The sequence below is a fragment of the Mustela nivalis genome, assembly GCF_964662115.1.
Source record: "Mustela nivalis genome assembly, chromosome: 14".
Classification (NCBI taxonomy): Eukaryota; Metazoa; Chordata; class Mammalia; order Carnivora; family Mustelidae; genus Mustela; species Mustela nivalis.
In genome coordinates this window covers 69,306,503-69,328,322 of record NC_139033.1, presented here as the reverse complement: position 1 = coordinate 69,328,322, position 21,820 = coordinate 69,306,503, and positions in this window count along the sequence as shown.

Genomic DNA, 21,820 nt, shown 5'->3' with positions numbered 1-21,820 from the left:
GGAAATCTAGTTCTCTCTCTCTGTGTCCCTCCCCCATGACTCATGCTCTCTCTCTCTCTCTCTAAAATAAATACATAAATCTTTAAAGAAGTTCTTAAAAAGTGCATAATCTGGTTTCAAGTGATTTTTAAAATTCCAGTTCTTTCTTTTTTGTCATATGACCTTGCATAAGTTTACTGAAATATCTCTAAGTCTTGAATTCTTCATCTCTAAATCAAGGACAATGGAATAAGAATATCTGCATTATAAATTTGTTGTGAGAATTGTGATAATATATGTAAAATGTTTTGCACATACCTACTGGAGTTAAATGCTTAAAAGATTTTTACTATTATTTTTATTGCTGCTTATTACAAAGGAAATGTAGGTAGCTATTTCTTCATAAAACTAATAAAACACATTCAATAATAAGTTTACTGAAATCTTAAAACTAAGAAAGACATGACTGCCCAAACAAGAAATATGCAAAAATTAGATTCTTGCTTGGTGAGTCCAAGACTGGGGAGGATTAAGAGACCTAAGTTTTGTCTGGTACAAGGAAGTCAGTAGATAGCTATCAAATCATTCTGAACACCTGTGGACTCAACCAAAGATCTAAGAAAAGAATTGCTGCAACTCTACAAATAGAAAAATGACCACTTTTTGCAAGGTAAGGAGGTGCAGAGAAATGATAGAGGAGATATATCAGAAATAAACTGTGGAGGAAGGAGCTTTTGTAGGCTGGTTACCAGAAAGTGATCTAGCAGCTGAGCACAAAATCAGAACTTTTAGAAGTCTGCCCCAGTTTGGGAGGGCCCTGCCTGAAAAGTGCTCAGGTGATGAACTGGGGTGGGACAGTGTGGTCTTGGGATCTCTGAAATCACAGAAAGAACAGGGGTACCTGAGTGGGCAGAGTTCCCAACACTGGAGTTGAGAAGCTGGCTGCCATCAGGGAGCCCAGGAGCAGACTCTCAGCTCAAGGTTGCCATAAACCTCGAACACAGCACAATTGGGCAACTGCTCTCTGAGCAGGGAACATGCAAGCAGCAGAAACACAGCAACCCTCCTTTTTCCCCTGGGAGGAGAAGCAGGGGTGCACACCCCAGGAGTCTGCAGTGTTTGGAAACAAGAAGCAGAGTCCTGTGCCTGAGATAGAAATGCTCAATCACAGGCTAGGGGAACACAGAGTATGGACGGAGACTAGAGAAACAGGAGTGACTAACTGCTTTTCCCTGAGGGCACACTGAGGAGTGGGGTATGTGATTTTTCAGCTCTGGGACTGGAGATTGGAAGGATGCCATTTTCATTCTCATCCTCTAAAGCTGTGGGGAAAGACTTCAGGGAACAAAAGACACAGAGCAATCTGGAGCTGCTTACTTAGACAGGCCCCCTTGGCAAGGCATTGCAATTCCACCCTGGGCAAAGATACCTGTGAATCAGTGCAACAGGCTCTTTCCCCAGAAGATCAGCACTAAATTTATATCTTCCAGTAGTTAGTCTGAGTTTAAAAAGACAGAGGGTATCAGATTGTATAAAAAAGCAAGACCCATCAATATGCTGTCTGCAAAAATTTACCTCCAGATTGAATGTAAGGGGGATAAAATAATTTATCATGCTAATGGACATCAAAAGAAAGTGAGGGGTGGCAATCCTTATATCAGGCAAATTAGATTTTAAACCAAAGACTGCAATAAGAGATGAGGAAGGAAACCATATTATAATTAAAAGGTCTATCCAACAAGAAGTTCAAAGAATTGTAAACATTTATGCCCTAATATAAGAACAGCCAATTATATAAAACAGCAATAACAAAATTAAAGAAACACATTGATAATAATATGATAATCATAGGGGACTTTAACACCCCACTCACAGCAATGGACAAATCATCTAAGCAGATCAACAAGGAAACAAGGCTTTGAATGACACACTGAACCAGATGGACTTCACAGATATATTCAGAGCATTTCATCCTAAAGCAACAGAATACACATTCTTCTTGAGTGCACATGGAACATTCTCCAGAATAGATCACATTCTGGGTCACAAAACAGGTTTCAACCAAGACAAAAGATAGGGATCATTCCCTACATATTTTCAGACCACAGTGCTTTGAAACTGAAATTCAATCACAAGAGGAAATTTAGAAAGAACTCAAATACACAGACACTAAAGAATATCCTACTAAAGAATGAATGGGTCAACCAGGGAATACATGGAAACAAATAAAAGTGTAAACACAACAGTTCAAAACCTTTGGGATGCTGCAAAGGTGGTTTCAAGAGGGAAGTATATAGCAACATAAGTCTTTCTCAAGAAACAAGAAAGGTCTCAAACACACAACCTAAACTTACACCTAAAGGAGCAGAGAAAGAGTAGCAAATAAAGCCTAAACCCATCAGGAAAAAGAGAATTAATAAAGATCAGAGCAGAAATCAATGAAATAGAAACCAAAAGAACAGTAGAATGGATCAATGAAACTAGGAGCTGATTCTTTGAAAGAACTAATAAGATGGATAAACCCCTGGGGAGACTTATCTAAAAGAAAAGAGAAAGGGCCCAAATAAATTAAATCATAAATGAAAGAGAAGCAATCACAACCAAGACTGAAGAAATAAAAAATTATAATATACTATGAACAACTATATGCCAACAAATTAGGCAATCTAGAAAAAATGGATACCTTCTTAGAGATGCATAAACCAACAAAACTGAAACAGGAAGAAATAGAAAACCTGAACAGACCCATAACCAGTAAGGAGATTGAAGCAGTCATCAAAAATCTCCCAACAAACAAGAATCCAGAGCTGGAAGGCTTCCCAAGGGAATTCTTCCAAACATTTAAAGAAGAATTAATACCTATTCTACTGAAGTTATTACCAAAAAAAAAAAAAAAAAAAAAAAGAAAGAGGCCAGCCTTACCTTGATTCCAAAGCCAGACCAAGACCCCATCAAAAAGGAGAAATACAGACCAATATCTCTGATGAACATGGAGCAAAAATTCTCACCAAGATACCAGCCAATAAGAACCAACAGTACCTTAAAAGGATTATTCACCACACCCAAGTGGGATTTATTCCTGGGCTCAGGTAGTTTTCATTGAATATCCAATGGAAAAGGTAGTTTCAACATCGGCAAATCAATGTGATATGCTACATATAATAAAAGAAAGGACAAGAACCATATGATCATTTCAATAGATGCAGAAAAGCATCTGACAAAGTACAGCATCCTTTCTTGATTAAAACTTTTCACACTGTAGGGATAGAGGGAACACACCTTAATATCATAAAAGCCATATACAAAAAGCCCACAGCAAATATCATTCTTAATGGGGGAAAACTGAGAGCTTTTCCCCTAAGGTCAGAAACACAACAGGGATGTACACTATTACCACTGCTGTTCAACATAGTACTAGAAGCCCTAGCCTGAACAAGATACTAAAAAGAAATAAGAGCATCTAAATCAGCAAGGAAGTCAATCTTCCATATTTCAGACGACATGATACTCTATATAGAAAACCTGAAAGACTCCACCAAAAAATTGCTAAAACTCATACAGGAATTCAGCAAACTGGCAAAGTACAAAATAAATGTAAGGAAATCAGTTGCTTTTCTATACACTAAAAATGAGAGAGAAGAAATAGAAATTAATGAATTGATTCCAGGTACAATAGCACCAAAAACTATAAGATACCTAGGAATAAACCTCACCAAAGAGGTAAAGGATCTGTACTCTAAAAACCAGAGAACCCTTATGAAAGAAATTGAGGAAGACACAAGAAATGGAAAAATATTCCATACTCATGGGTTGGAAGAACAAATGTTGTTAAAATGTCTATGCTACCTAGAGCAATCTATATAATCAATGCAATCTCTATCAAAATACCATCAACTTTTTTCACAGAGCTGGAACAATCCTAAAATTTGAATGGAACCAGAAAAGACCCTGAATAGTCAAATGAATGTTGAAAAAGAAAGCAAAGCTGATGATATCAAAATTTCAGACTTCAAGCTATATTATAAAGCTATAATCATTAAGACAGTATGGCGTTGGGACAAAAATAGACACATAGTTCAATGGGACAGAATGGAAACCCAGAACTGGACCCTCAATTCTATGGTCAACTAATCTTTGACAAAGCAGGAAAGAATATACAATGGAAAAAAGACAGTCTCTTCAACAAACGGTGTTGGGAAAATTAGACAACCACATGCAAAAGAATGAAACTGGACCATTTCCTTACACCATACACAAAAATGACTCAAAATAGATGTAAGACCTGAATGTGGGACAGGAATCCATCACAATTGTAGAGGAGAAGACAGGCAGCAACCTCTATGACTTCACCCACAGCAACTTCTTCCTAGACACATCAGCAAAGGCAAGGGAAGCAAGGGCAAAAATGAACTATTGGGACTTCATTGAGATAAAAAGCTTTTGCACAGCAAATGAAATGGTTGACAAAACCAAAAGGCAACCAACAAAATAGGAGAAGATATCTTCAAATGTCTTATGAAATAAAATGCTAAAATCCAATATCTATAAAGAACTCAACACCCAAAGAACAAACAACCAAGAAATGGACAGAAGACAAGTACAGACATTTCTCCAAAGAAGACATCCAAATGGCCAACAGACAAATGAAAAGATGCTCAACACCACTCGGCATCAGGGAAATGTAAATCAAAACCACAGTGATATACCATCAGTCAGAATGGCTAAAATTAACAAGTCAGGAAATAACAGATGTTGGTAAGGATATGGAGAAAAGGCAACCCTCTTACATTGTTGGTGGGAATGCAAGCTGGTGTAGCTACTCTGGAATACAGTATGGAGGTGCCTCACAAAGTTGAAAATAGAGCTACCCTACAATCCAGCAATTGCACTACTAGGGATTTACCCCAAAGATATAAATGTAGTGATCTGAAGGAGCACCTCCACCCCAATGTTTATAACAACAATGTCCACAATAGCCAAACTATGGAAAGAGCCCAGATGTTCACTGAAAGATGAATGGATAAAGAAGATATAGTGTAACCATCCATATGTTGTCTACAAGATTTGGAACCTAAAGATACATCCAGAATGAAATTGAAGGGATGGAGAAGCATCTTTCATACCAATGGGCCTCAAAAGAAAGCTGGGATAGCGATTCTCATATCAGATAAATTGGATCTTCAACTAAAGACTATACTCAGAGATAAAGAAAGACAATACATCATTCTTAAAGGGCCTATCCACCAAGAAGATAAAACAATTAAATATTTATGTCCCCAATTTGGTAGCAGCCAACTACACAAGACAACTGTTAATCAAGATAAGGAGTCATATTGATATGAATACATTAATAGTAGGGGATCTTAACACATTACTTTCAGTGATGGACAGATCATCCAAGCAGAAAATCAATAAAGAAACAAGAGCACTGAACGACACATTGGACCAGATGGACCTCATAGATATATACAGAACATTCCACCCTAAAACAATAGAATACTCATTCTTCTCAAGGGCACATGGAACTTTCTCCAGAATAGATCACATACTAGGTCACAAATCAGGTCTCAACCAATACCAAAAGATTGAGATTATTCCCTGCATATTCTCAGACCACAAAGCTTTGAAACTGAAACTCAACCACGACAAAAAGTGTGGAAGGAATTCAAACACGTGGAAGCTAAATATCACCCTGCTTAAAAATGTTTGGATCAACCAGGAAATCAAGGAAGAACTTCAACAATTCACGGAAACCAGTGAAAATGAAGACACTTCAGCCCAAAACCTGTGGGATACAGCGAAGGTGGTTTTAAGGGGGAAATACATAGCCATCCAAGCTTCCCTCAAAAAAAAATTGAACAGTCCAGAATACACCAGTACTCTTTACACCTTAAAGAACTGGAGAATCAACAACAAATTAAGCTAACCCCACATACAAGAAGGGAAATAATCAAGATTAGAGCAGATATCAATGAGATAGAAACTAGAGATACAATAGAACACATCAACAAAACTAGAAGCTGGTTTTTAGAAAGAATCAATAAGATAGATAAACCATTGGCCAAAAAAATCCAAAAGAAAAGAGAGAGGACCCAAATTAATAAAATTATGAATGAAAAGGGAGAGATCATGACTAACATCAAGGAAATAGAAACAATCATCAGAAATTATCATCAACAGCTATATGCCAATGAGTTAAGCAAACTAGACAAAATGGTTGCAATCCTGGCAACCTATCAACTTCCAAAACTTAATCAGGAAGAAATTGACAACCTGATTCGACTAATATCTAGTAACGAGATTGAAGCAGTGATCAAAAACCTCCCAAAAAACAAGAGCCCAGGACCTGACAGATTCCCTGTAGAATTCTACCAAAAATTCAAAGAAGAAATAATACCTATTTCCTGAAGCTGTTTCAAAAAATAGAAACAGAAGGAAAACTTCCAAACTCTTTTTATGAAGCCAGCATTACCCTGATCCCCAAACCAGGCAAAGACCCCACCAAAGAAGGAAAATTTTTGAACAATATCCCTGATGAATATGGATGCCAAGATTCTCAACAAGATCCTAGCTAATAGGATCCAACAGTACATTAAAAAGATCATCCACTATGACCACGTAGAATTTATCCATGGGATACAAGGTGGTTCAACATTCGCAAATCAATCAATGTGATAGAACAAATCAATAAGAGGAGAAAGAAGAACCACATGTTCCTCTCAATTGATGCAGAAAAAGTATGCGACAAGATACAGCAATCATTCCTGATTAAAACGATTCAAAGTACAGGGATAGAAGGAACATCCGTCAACTTCATAAAATCTATCTATGAAAAACCCACAGCAAATATCATCCTCAATGGGGAAAAGCTGACAGCCTCCCCTTTTAGATCAGGAACACAACCAGAATGTCCACACTCACCACTGTTACTCAATATAGTACTAGAAGTCCTAGCAACAGATCAGACAACAAAAAGAAATAAAAGGTATTCAAATTGGCAAAGAAGAAGACAAAGTCTCTCTCTTCACAGATGACATGATACTTAAATGGAAAACCCAAAAGACTCCACCCCAAAACTACTAGAACTCATATAGCAATTCAGGAATGAGGCAGGATACAAAACCAATGTACAGAAATATGTTGCTTTCTTATACAATAACAATGGAAAAAATAGAAAGGGAAATTAGGGAATTGATTCCATTTCCTCTAGCACCAAGAACCATAAGATACCTGGGAATAAACCTAACCAAAGAGGTAAAGAATCTGTACTTGAAGAACTATAGAACACTCATGAAAGAAATTGAAGACACAAAAAGATAGAAGAACATTCCATGCTCATGGATTGGAAGAATAAAGGTTGTTAAAATGTCTATTCTGTCTAGAGCCATGTATACTTTCAATGCCATCCTGATCAAAATTCCACCTGTGTTTTTCAAGGAGCTAGAACAAACAATCCTAAAATTTGTATGGAACTAGGAGAGACCACGAATTGCTAAGGAAATGTTGAAAAAGAAAAACAAAACTGGGGGCATCGCGTTGCCTGATTTAAAACTTTACTACAAAAAAGTTGTGATCACCAAGACAGCATGGTACTGGCACAAAACAGACACAGAGACCAGTGGAACAAAGAAGAGAGCCAGATATGGACCCTTAACTCTATGGTCAAATAATCTTTAACAAAGCAGAAAAAAATACACAGTGGAAAAAAGTCTCTGCAATAAATGGTGCTGAGAGAATTGGACAGCTATATGTAGAAGAATGAAACTCGACCATTCTCTTACACCATACACAAGGATAAACTTGAAATGGATAAAAGACCTCAACATGAGGCAGGAATCTTTAATATCCTAGAGGAAAACACAGGCAGTAAACTCTTCCACATCAATTACAGCAACTTCTTTCAAGATATGTCTCCAAAGGCAAAAGAAACAAAAGTGAAAATGAACTTTTGGGACTTCATCAAGATCAAAAGCTTCTGCACAGCAAAGGAAACAAAGAGGCAACCCATGGAATGGGAGAAAATATTCGCAAATGACACTACAGACAAAGGGCTGATATCCAAGATCTATAAAGAACTCCTCAAACTCAACACACACAAATCAGATAATCATGTCAAAAAACGGGCAGAAGACACAAACAGACACTTCTTCAAAGAAGACATACAAATGGCTAACAGACACATGAAAAATGTTTATCATCATTAGCCATCAGGGAGATTCAAATCAAAACCACATTGAAATACCACCTTACACCAGTTAGAATGGCCAAAATCAACAAGACAGGAAACAACAAGTGCTGGAGAGGATGTGGAGAAAGGGGAACCCTTTTACACTGTTGGTGGGAATGCAAGTTGGTGCAGCCACTTTGGAAGACAGTGTGGAAATTCCTTAAGAAATTAAAAACAGAGCTACACTATGACCCTGCAATTGCACTACTGGGTATTTACCCCAAATATACAGATAAAGTGAAAAGAAGGGGCACCTGTACCCCAATGTTCATAGCAGCCATAGCCACAGTCACCAAACTTTGAAAGAACCAAGATGCCCTCGAACAGACGAATGGATAAAGAAGGTATGGTCCAGGAGCTCGTGGGTGGCTCAGTGGGGTAAGCCTCTGCCTTCAGCTCAGGTCATGATCTCAGGGTCCTGGGATCAAGCCCCACATCGGGCTCTCTGCTCAGCGGGAAGCCTGCCTCCCCCTCTCTCTCTGCCTGCCTCTCTGCCTACTTGTGATCTCTCTCTCTCTTTCTCTTTGTCAAATAAATACCCAAATAAAATATTTTTTTAAAAAAGAAGGTATGGTCCATATAATCAATGGAGTATTATGCCTCCGTCAGAAAGGATGAATACCCAACTTTTGTATCAACATGGATGGGACTGGAAGAGATTATGCTGAGTGAAATAAGTCGAGCAGAGAGAGCCAATTATCATATGGTTTCACTTACTTGTGGACCTTAAGGAATAACACAGAAGACATTGGGAGATGGAGAGAAGAAGTGAGTTGGGGGAAATGGGGAAAATGGAGGGGGAGACAAACCATGAGAGACTATGGACTCTGAGAAACAAACTGAGGGTTTTGGGGAGGTGGGAGGGTGAGCCTGGTGGTGGATATTATGGAGGGAATGTATTGCATGGAGCACAGGATGTGGTGCATAAACAATGAAGGGAACACTGAAAAAAATAAATTAAAAATTTTTAAAAAGATGTAGTTTATATGTACGATGAAATACTACTCGGCCCTCAAAAAATTGAAGTCTTGCCATTTACAACAATGTGGATAGAACTAGAAGGTATTATGCTAAGCAAAATAAGTGAATCAGAGCAAGACAATTTTCATAGGATCTCACTCATATACGGAATTTACAAAACCAGATAACAGGGGAAGGGAAGGAAAAATAAAACAACAAAATCATAGAGGGAGACAATAAAAGATTCTTTTTTTTTTAATTTTTTATTTTTTATAAACATATATTTTTATCCCCAGGGGTACAGGTCTGTGAATCACCAGGTTTACACACTTCACAGCACTCACCAAAGCACATACCCTCCCCAATGTCCATAATCCCACCCCCTTCTCCCAAACCCCCTCCCCCCAGCAACCCTCAGTTTGTTTTGTGAGATTAAGAGTCACTTATGGTTTGTCTCCCTCCCAATCCCATCTTGTTTCATTGATTCTTCTCCTACCCACTTAAGCCTCCATGTTGCATCACCACTTCCTCATATCAGAGAGATCATATGATAGTTGTCTTTCTCTGCTTGACTTATTTCGCTAAGCATGATACACTCTAGTTCCATCCATGTTGTCGCAAATGGCAAGATTTCATTTCTTTTGATGGCTGCATAGTATTCCATTGTGTATATATACCACATCTTCTTGATCCATTCATCTGTTGGTGGACATCTAGGTTCTTTCCATAGTTTGGCTATTGTGGACATTGCTGCTATAAACATTCGGGTGCATGTGCCCCTTTGGATCACTACATAGATTCTTAATCATAGGAAACAAACTGAGGGTTGATGGAGGAGCAGGAGGGTGGAAAGATGGGGTAATGGACATTAAGGAGGGCAGCAGACATAATGAGCAGCAGGAATTATATAAGACTGATGAATTCCTGAATTCTAGCTCTGAAACTAATAATATATTATATGTTAATTAACTGAATTTTAAAAAACAAAGTAATATTGTTGAAAAAAATTTTTTTTAATTTTAAAAAAATCAACCACTATTTTTTCAATAATTAACTAGTTAATATATTTTTTAAAATGAAACACTTTTTCAGGCTGAATGAGAAATTTCCATGTGATACATATTGGTGTTGTCTATGGCCATACCACCCTGAACGCGCCCGATCTCGTCTGATACATATTGGTGTTGTTTGTAAACTTTGAGAGTTTGGCACAAGAGACATTAAAATATTATTTAAATATATAGCTTCTTTCTAAATTAATACAACCTAATATCCTATTAAAATGTTAAACATTCAAAATAAAAAAAATAATAATCTTCAGAAATCTATGTTAGTATACTTGATTTAGCAGAGAAGTTTACAGGTGAATAGTGGTCAATGCTGATAAACATCTTTTCTCCATATCTCATCTCATTTCTAGTCAATGAAGAAAATACTGAAAAAAGGACAAAATAGCATCATGCCATATTTTCTTTGATTTTCTAATAAAGTAAATAAGTCAGGTATGATTTTCAATTGCCATGAAGAAAGTGAAACACCCAAATCCTAAAGCATTTGCCAGATCAAGTTTTGTAGGGTTTTAACTTCCATTTAAATGATTTCTACAATTAAAATATTATTCATCTACTTATGTAGTCAATTTCCATATTTCCTAGAATGAACAGGTTAGCAACAGAAAGACTAGCAACACTTGTATTGGGGTTACTAGTCACAAAGCACTCTTTACATATACTAACTTACATTCTTTTTAAAACTGAAAAGTAAGTAAGGCAGATCATATTGTCCCTCATTTTTCCAATGAGGGAACTAATGGTCTTAAAATGTAAGTGACTTGCTGAAGATCAAATGTGAATGACAGATCCTGATTAAAACATTCGATGCTCATTTTATGGCCTGGAACACACATGTGTTATTGAGGAAACCACAGACCTCCAGGGAAAGAGAAGAAATCCAAGTACAATACAAGGAAGTGGGGATAGTGTTAACAATGGCTTTATCTTTGTCAACTTCAGTTTAAACATTTGTTGAGTGTAAGAGGTTTTTAATAGTTCTGTAAAATAGCAGTATATTAATATAGTTTACTATTCTTTTCCCTCCACTCTAGTCATAGTGATTGAATTAATGTGCCTATAATTGCAGACTACTTGTGAGTGCACATTTGCATGGTATACACCAAAAAGTGATCCAAATTTGATGCCAGGTTGGGAAGACACAGTTGGAGCCCCCATCACCATTTGCCTCACCAGCTGGCACTGGCTGACAAGATGCTGCCAGATGGGTCTTCATGAACCTCCTAAATTAACAGTGAAATTGAGAGCAGTGTCATCAAATATGTCATTACAGCTAAAAACAAGAAAACGACATTGCATACCTATTTGATACACTGAATCATCCTTAAATCACAATTAAAGTATCTCTTAAGAAAACTGGAATGAAAGGTTAAAAAAAAAAAAGTACCTTATGCTGCAAACCTGCCTCTTACACCTACGATAAAACTTTCATGCAGAGGACACTTCAAGAGACAGCAGTGTCTTTTTATACTTGATTGATAATCACTCTCTAGGTTTTACATAAAAGAGAAAGAAAAGATGGTACTGGGTAAAGAGGTCTGCAAAGAATGTGGCAGATTCAGAGAACTGGCAAAAAGAGACAACTTTAAAACCCATTTGTAATTAATGTGGGAGCACATAACACCTTGTAATGTAACTGTTGTTCTCATAGTTTTGTTCTTGCTAAAACAGTATAATGAAATGATGCAGATTTGAGAACAAGATCAACCTGATTTGAATTCTAGGTAACTGCCATGTACATGGTCTTGAGTAATTTACTAATTTCTCTGGGCCTTGTTTCTTCATACTAAATAAGGCTGATATCTACATATCAAGGTTACTAAAAGAATTAAATGAGATTTTAAATACATATGTATATATTCAGCACAGAATAGTAATATAATTAATGAGAACTGTCATTTTTATTTTCATCATGTAATTTTGAGATTTACCCAAAGGCTAGCAATTGCTAAGAAAAGATAATAGAATCTTTCTCGAAAGAATAGTGGATGAGTGGATGAATGAAAACATAGAAATACCAAAGTTATATAAAAAAATGCCATGTGCCACACTAGCACAGTGAGATGGCAACAACACAGTGAAAAAGGTCAAATGCTAAGTCTGTGCTTTGTTAATGAAGGAATAACAATTCTTTATTTGATTTAAAATGAAACTCCCAAACCAATAACCTTTAGTCAGAAGTTTATGAATATTCAGATTTTAAATTTTCTCAGGACATAAACATACATATAGCAAGATCTTACTCATATTCAGTATGAAAGTAGCATTTGTATTGTTTTTTTCCTACACAGTATCTCCCAGATTGCAACTATATACGTTTGCATGGGCACTTGATTAATGATGACTTATTCTACTAGATTCAAAGCTCTGTGAAAGCTAGGGCTGGGTCTCTCTGACTTATTTTATTTTTTTTTTTACAATGTGATTATTTTATTTTATTTTTTTTTAATGGTTGAAAATTGTAGCTTTATTTTTTTTTATAATTTTTAAAATTTTTTATTTTTTATAAACATATATTTTTATCCCCAGGGGTACAGGTCTGTGAATCACCATTCAGTTTCTGGCACAGTGGCTAGTGCATAGTGGACACTCAAAATAATCATTCAAAAAACAGAAATTAGCCTCTTCATATTTTAAGAGCACACCAAGGGATCAGCACTATATTTTCAGGTTTAGTCTTCCTTATTAAACAATTAGACTTTGAAAGAACTGTAAATATAGAAGTAATAGATCATTTTAGACACTCAGGCACACTTTTGTTTGCATATCTTATAGATCTTTCAAAACCAATGTCAGAAATGGAGACCTAAAATGGCATTCTGGGGTGCCTGGGTGGCTCAGTGGGTTAAAGCCTCTGCTTTCCGCTCAGGTCATGATCCTGGGGTTCTGGGATCAAGCCCCACATCGGGCTTTCTGCTCAGCAGGGAGGCTGCTTCCTCCCCTCTCTCTGCTTGCCTCTCTGCCTACCTGCGATCTCTGTCAAATAAATAAATAAAAATCTTATAAAAATAAAATAAAATGGCATTCTGCTTTCAACTAATGAGCCTACAGAAACTGTGCTCTGACTCCCTCATTTTAAAAAATCTCTCAGGATGCTCTTCTTTTCTGGTGGCCCAATGAAAAGACACTGATGCTTAGGGGAACTGAGACCAGAGCTAGAGACCATCTCTTGTCTGAGACACTAATGTTTTAAAAACAGAAGGAAGTTCCAAAAGTAAAAATTCCATTCCATAATCCCCAGACTCAACTACATTTACCCAGCCATGATTTGGTCCTGGTCTCTGACATCAGGATCAAGAACCATATGCCAAAACAAAACAAAATATCAAAAACTTTGAGGAGCACCTGGGTGCTTCAGTGGGTTAAAGCCACTGCCTTCAGCTCAGGTCATGATCCCAGGGTCCTGGGGGCATTGGGCTCTTTGCTCAGCAGGAAGCCTGCTTCCCCGCCTCTCTCTCCCTGCCTCTCTGCCGACTTGTGATCTCTCTGTCAAATAAATAAATAAAATCCTTTAAAAAAAAAAAAAAAACTTTGAAAGAAAAAGCATTTGGTATGGTTTTCAAATAGAATAGAACTTACGGACAAGAGTCCATATCAAATTGCTGGTATTCACACAAACAAACACACACAGAGTTCTCTGTTCTCAAACAAGTCTGAAGATCCATGATATATAATAATTTTTGGTGAAGTTAAAGATACCTCCTTCATATGGCTATTTTAAGGAGTAAATGAGATCACACATATGAAATACCAAGTCGAAATTGGAATCTACTGAATGCTGGCCAGAATGAAGCAGTTTGTCCTTGATCAATGAGGAATGAAGGAATTGAGATCACTTAAGAACCAGCTCTCAATCATTGGCACTCGAGAACTGAAGATGTGTTTTCTGCTTAACCCTCTTATGCCCTCAGAGATATTCCAAATTTAATCAATTCCCACCATCTCTACCATCCCCAGCTGGTGCCAGCCACTATCATGTCTCTAGACCTGTGCCTTTCAAACTTTTAACTTCTACCTTACTTCCCCTTGTCTTCACACTCCCCATCTCCCAATTTGGTCTATTATCCAAAGAGCAGCCAAAATGATCCTTTTACAATAAAAATTTAATCTGGCCACTCTCCTCCCAACACCCTCAAATAACTTCCCAGGACAACCTAAGTTCCTTATAATAGCTACCTCTCCAAGCACACTTTCTTACACTTCACAATATCTGATGTTATACTTTATATTTATTTATTGCCTGTTCTTCCTAACAGAATGCAAGCTCTATGAGAATAAAAACTATATAGGTTTTCTTATTCTATCCCTAACATCAAAAAGAACCCATGAACATTATAGACATCTAATGATTATTTGTTAAATGAAAGACTGTATGAGTATTTATTATCTATATTCAAATAAGTATTTGAGTATTTCTTATCTATATTCAAGTCATAGGTGTTCAGGACAGATCAAGTCAATAAAAAAAGAAATCCTAATTACAGATGTAAAGAAGACAGAAAACAGTTTTCAATGGCAGAGCCAAAGGAATCAAAATAGAAAAAATTGAAATGTAGAAACATATATAAAAGCTACAGTGTATTTCTTTTCTATTGTTGCATAACAAATTATGGAATCTGCTTATTGGTTCATGGTTCTGTAGGTCAGTCTCTAGGCTTGTAAAGTCTCTGCTTGTAAAGCAGCAGCTCCTGTGACTAGATTAAGACCTACCCAGATAAACTCCCTTTGGTTTAACTCAGGTCATCTGATCAGCAAACTTAAGCACATACATAATTGTGGGCATATGATATTATATTCACAGTTCCAGAGATTAGGGCAGGAAATCATAAGGTGGGAGGCATTTTAAAATTCTGCTCATCACAAATTACTGATTCCAAACCAGAGGTACTCAATAAAACACTTAGAAGTGTTGCTCTTTGGGATTTCCTTCTTACCCTTATAATTAATTAGCTTAAGCCTCACCCTTCCCACTTAGAAGTATGGCAGGTATCTTTTCCTTTTATCCTGGTAGCTATGCCTTTGCAGTGAGGCCTGCAGACAACTGAGCTGAAACCTATAAAGGAAGTATCGTGCTGCAGATGAGAGAAAAAAGGCTAAATTTCCCTGAACCCTCTCCTCCATCTAATTTCTCATAGACATCAAGAGTCTTTCTGCAAAGAAAGGATGCACGAATGCCCACCTCCCAGACATTGATTCCATTTTCTACAGGCTTAAATGACTGTGTTTGTTGTCAACATGCTGCGTGGAAACATATTTCTAATTTTTGTGTGTGTGGTACCTTATATTTTTCAAAATGCTTTACCATACTTAATCTTCATCATGACCCTATGAAGTAAAGTTAGGCAATCACTGTTATCTCTAACAAATGAGGAAACTGGTGCCCAGGATGATTACATCATTTGTCTGTAACCCCCGAGAATTTATTGACAGATTTGCTACTAAAAATTTCATCTCCTAATTCCTAGGCCAGTGCTCTTCTACCTCTAGAAGCAACGCCAGAAGATAGTTCTCCTATGCAAAATTTCCCCCTTGATGGGGCCTGCTGGTCTTCTGGGCCTATCTAACCTTGTTACACTGGGTGAAATTTAAGAAAACTGTTATGAATTGTTTGGTTAGTGCCCTTAACTGCAGATGTTGGGTTTTACCACAGTGCAATAAAGGAAAATGCTCAAGTGAAAGAGGAAATATAAGAGGAATTGCATCTTGAATAAAAAGGGTTATATCTCAAGGAATACTAAGAGGGACTCTCTTAGAGTGCCATCTCACCCACAAGCAAAACAGGTCACTGCAATAGAGGGATAGGAGCTAGGGAGGCATGTGGGGAAAGTCCTAGTTGTTCAAGCAGCTATGGCCTGCCAGGGTGAATCCACATATAACACCAATCAGAACAGGTCAGCAAAAAAATCAATGACCAAAAGTATCTACTATCAGTAATACTCATATCAAGAACACTCCGTAAGAGAATTTGATTGCAAAAATCCATTCTCACTCACAATTGATTTAAATCATAATACACAGCTTCCTGACAATTTAAAATCCAAAGAAATGCTGTCTATATACAGAATTACTAAGTAACAAAATATATAGAGCTTAAGGGTGCTGGCTTTGGGGGGCACCTGGTGGTGCAGTGAATTAAGTGTGGGACTCTTGGTTTTGCCTTAGGTCCTAATCTCAGGGGTATTGAGATCAAGCCGCAGGGCATGTTCTGTGCTCAGCTCAGAGTCTGCTTGAGTTTCTCTCTCCCTCTCCCTCTGCCCCTACTGCTTATGCTTACTTTCTCTGGGAACAAACTTACTTGTTATACCAGTTCCATCACTTATTGTCTGTGAGTCTGGGAAATTTACTTCACCCCACTAGGCTTTCATCTCCTCATCTATAAATCTGGAAAGACAGCATTACCAACTTCTGAGTGCTATTGTGAGGATTAAATCAAATAATGTTTGTAAAGTGCTTAGCTCATAGTAAACACTAATTAAATGTTTGCTATTGTTAGTATTGTTACTTAGCATTAAAGAACATGTTTTACACTTTTTCCAATTTATTAGCATAAATATCATGATGAGTCTCATGCATTAGATTAGGGAAACTCATTTATAATTATTAAAATATGGAAGGTGATAGTGGGAAAATTTGTGTTTAAATTTTTGTTTTTAAAAACAATATTTAATTAGTAAGATTTTATCTCAGAAATAGCAAACCATATTGCTAGGCAATTATATCTGTTTGTAAACATTAACTACCAGAATATATATGAATATATTTAGCTATTATGTATCACCCAAAACAGTTTTTGTAAGAAAAAAAATAGTGGGTGGAAGATGTGGCAGAAAATACTGGTTTTAAGATTAAGTGTGAAATGTGTTGGAAATTCACCATGGAAACTTTGTAAACAGCCAAACAACCCAAAATCTAGCCAAAATTACAATTCTTCTGGATTTTATAAAGCAGGTTCTCTGTCCTAGTGCTTCAAAGCCTTAACAACTAATAATGTTTTAAAGAGATAATTCTCCCTTCCCAGATGTTGAAATTAAAATGCTTCAATATGTCTAAATTGTCAAATCAGTCCCTGCATAAAAGTTTTAGAGGTCAAACTTCAAGTCCTACCTTTTTTGCAGTCTCAGTAAAGAGTACTACCTGATTGGCCTGGGAGTTAAAAAAGGTAAAAAAGATTTCTTTCAAGCCACTGGCCACCTGTTCCAGGGCATCTCTACTTCTCCTATAATAACTTTTAGGGGTCATAGGCTCTCATGAGTTAAAAGGCATAGATTTCCTAAGGGAGCATGCTCCTAATTCTACGCCTAACAATAGAAGAACTTCATATCATTTTATAAGTAGAAAACAAGTTTGACCAATGACAATAATCTTCGACTGATACTAGATAACCAGAACTACCAGTTTAAATCATCTTAAAATACATCAAATTTTTTTGATCCCAGCAAACATTCATAACTCCACAAAGTACTTTAGATAAAAACTCATCATGTTAAGCATTAATGTAGAGGGGAAAAAGTTACTTTAAGATCCAGAAAGAAATGAGATTCACCTCAGACCAAAAAGCAAATTAACTTTTTTTGCAACAAACCATAGATTCCAAAATGTCGTACAGTATAAGAGGACACTGGAACTCAATTCTTTACTATGGGCATCTCAACAATTATTCCATTTCATATTCCTCAGATCCCATTCTCTTGGCCATCTGTGCACATTCAGAGCCTTATATTCCAAAATACCCCTCAACTCTACATACCAGTGGTGGGAGATACCAAGTGGAAAGGTTAGGGACATCCCCCTTGAGTTCCCAACTTGTCTCTTAATTCTGTAACTGAAATCTTGGTGTGCCCAAGGTTGCACAGTCCCTCACAAAGAGATTCTCAGAGACCTGTGAATCCTACTGATATCATCTCAGTATCACCAGCATTATTCTCATTCTCTATCTCCCACATCATTGACACAACAACATTTTATGAGAGCCCCCAAACCAGCATTGGCAAGGTTAGGAGACGACAGATAGAGGGAGATAAAGGATACAAATAGAATCTTATTCTACGTGAATTTTCTATCTAGCAGCACAGGATGGTGGCCAAGTAGATGTTTTATTCTTTTCATTGAGTAGATGAGGAATAGGGCCAAGAAATACAGATCCAACTCTTTAATGACTTCAAAGAGATGGAAGGGGTGGGAGTGGGAGGAATCCAGGCTCTGAGGTCTACTTTATTTTGGAACAAAAGAGGATCCAATTTGTAAGTATCAATGGCCTATGTGGTAAAATTTTAATGGGGGGAAGGGGCACACTAGGCATGGAATGTTCCGAAAATATCACCAGTAAGTGTTAGTTCACCATTCTTAATCCATTCTTTCTCTCTGTACAGCATTTCTTCCATCTTTCAAATCTTTATAAAGTACAAATTATTATAAAGCATATCTGTTTACCCTGACATTCCACTTGTCTTAAAACCCAAATAACAATAATTCAAATGTGCATCCTGTTTGACTTCAAGAATTCTAGAAGAGATTCTCTGGAAATCCCTAAAGAATGTATATTCTATAAATATGTAGTAATTGTCACTTTCACCTCAGCAGCCATATCCCTGAGGAAGTGATCTCTCAGCCTCTTTCCAGTTCACAGTATAGAAACGTAGACACAAGCCCTTACCCAAAACACAGCTAGTTAGAACCTTTGGTATTTAGTACAATGTTAACAGCCCAAAAGCTTGTGAATAAGAGAGTAGAAAGTAAAACTTAACATATGCATTATACTGGGACCAAATATGACTAGAATACCTCTGTGTCTTGGGCTACCCCATTACCAAGAGTTCCATGGTAGGTTCCCATCTCCTCATCTCCCAGGATTTAGGAACTAAACCCATCAACTCACAGTGGGCGTGTCTTTCAATGCTTTCTTCACAGACTGAAGCCTGTCAGAAGTGTGTGGGATTTTCTTAGGTCAAAGCTCCAGGGTGTGATTATTTCTCCTACAGCCACAATAAATACAATATGCCAGTTAAAATATAGAATAGAAAAGAGCAATGTGACAAAAAGTACTAAATCTTATACTATATTACTATGTAGAGCAGTTTAGCTTCTTCCACAATGCCAAAGGTCTCCATTCCAGAATAGGATTTTGGCTTTTCCATTTGTACAACCAAAATGTAAATGAAGAGTTTTTTTCTAAATGCAAGAGCAATTTGCTACCCTTCAAACAAAACCAGAAAACCTATCAGCGATTTTTAAAATTTTTCATTCAAATTCAATTTAGTTAACATATAACATAGCTCTGTCTACCAACAGCCATCTCCCAGGCATAAAAGATCCCAAAGTTAGGACACCTGGGTGGCTCAGTGGGTTAGGCGTCTGCCTTCAGCTGAGGTCATGGTCTCAAGGTCCTGGGATGGAGCCCCACATCGGGTTCTCTGCTCAGCAGGAGCCTGCTTCCTCCTCTCTCTCAGCCTGCCTCTCTGCCTACTTGTGATCTCTGTCAAGTAAATAAAAAACAAATTAATTTTTAAAAAAAGATGCCAAAGTTGTAAAAATGTGGCATTTTCTTAGGTAGAGCAGAGTACAGTGTAATGATTACTCAATTTAATCCTAACAACAAACCTATGAAGCAAGTATTATTTCTCCATTTTCATAGAAAAGTAGACTGATCTGAGAAAGTCCAGTAATTTTTTCCAGTTGTCCAGGCCATCTGACTGCGTTTTTGGTAGACAGTTCAGACTAAGAATGTGACCATGGTAATGACATGGAGAAATGTGATTTAGCAAAAAGGAAAATGGAAAATTCAGACAAGACCCACAGAAAGACACCAAAGCTAAAGTGCACCCATGGGAAAGTTTATACATTCATCTTCAGACCTACATCTGTGAGAGCCAGTATAACCTAGGCAACCAACATCCCTGATGGCTTAGCTTGGGTTTAGCTTTAATATGTTAATCAGTTCAAACTGCCTCTGGAGTCTTGAATATTTGGTGTTGAAGATTTATTCTTCTCTCCTAATGTATTCATTTTCTGAAATCATTTTTAAATTATTTTATTGGTTCATGTTGAAGAAGTCTGAAGTCAAAACGCTGAAGTCATTTACCCTGATTTGTGAAGGCTGACAATACTATTATTTTTGTGCTCAGTTTGTGTCTCCTGTCATTGCTATTGGCATGAGCTGATGAGTTTCCCAGGATAGGCCACCAGACATGTCATTTAATCATATGTACTTCATGCATCTGTGGTGCAGTAGGAACTGGACTTATTTATAACTATGACTGTAAACCTCTTAACAGAGTGAACCAAAATCATATCTTGAATAAGAAGCTCGATTTAAAACCCATGCCTTAATTTCATGATAAAGAGGGACAAATAAAAAAATACCAGAATTGCCTTTGTGTAAGAAACAGCTCCTGCAGAGTCTATTGAAAAAAAAAATTCTAGATTTCTGATGACGTATAAACTGACAATAACAGGTCCACCCTATATATACCTCTATTTTGATACTGGTTTTGATTTCCTAATGAGGCCATTTAAAAACTCCAAAAGTTCTGGAGGTGTACTGCTGAATATACTTAACACTACTGAACCGTATACTTAAAAATAGTGAAGATGATAAATTTATGTTTTTTTACCCCAATTTTAAATCTTTTTATTAAAATTTTTATTAAAGATATTAAAAGTACTCCAAGACAATGAAACCATTAAAATTATTTATGCCACAAAGCCATTACAATTATTTGTGCCTCAAAACTCCATGCATCAAACAATAATTGTCATAACAACAATAACGATAATGCTAATTTTAAAATATTGGTTTGAGGATACTACCAGTTGTCATGGGTAATATATAAGTATCATCATTGTATTAGGTTCTAGACATTTTATTTAAAGGATAAAGATAATCACATATGAAAAATACTTCCATTAATGTCTTAAAAAGAAAAAAATACCATACAATTTCACTGGTATGTGGAATGTAAAAAACAAAACAGATGAGCATAGGAGAAGGAAAGGAAAAATAAAACAAGAACAGAGAGGGAGGCAAACCATGAGACTCTTCACTACAGAGGGTTCACAAACTGAGGACAGCTGGAGAGAAGATGGCAGGGAGTGGGCTAAGTAAGCGATGGGCATTAAGGAGGGAGCCTGTGATGAGCACTTGGTGCTATAGGTAATAGATGAATCACTAAATTCTACACCTGAAATTAATACTACATGGTAACAAACTTGAATTTAAATAAAATCTTGGAAGAAAAAATAATAATAAAATAAAATAACAATGATAACCTCTCCTCAAAAAAAGTAATTTTTTTTTATTAAAATTGTATGCTTCATATACTTAAAATTCACATGCTAGAAAACTTTTTCTCTGGAGACCTGGAATAAAGTGCTTATATTATGCTTACTCTTAAGAGGAGATTATTGAAGATAAATTCAAAGTTTACAAAGATATGAGAGAACAATAGTAATTATCGTAAAACCTGAGAAACAAATGTGCGTATTTTAAATTCTGGTTGTGAGACAACATAATCAACAGGATTTAACCAATGAACACAGGAATCACAGTATAATACAAAATTTACAATTATCAAATTTTGCCGTTTTC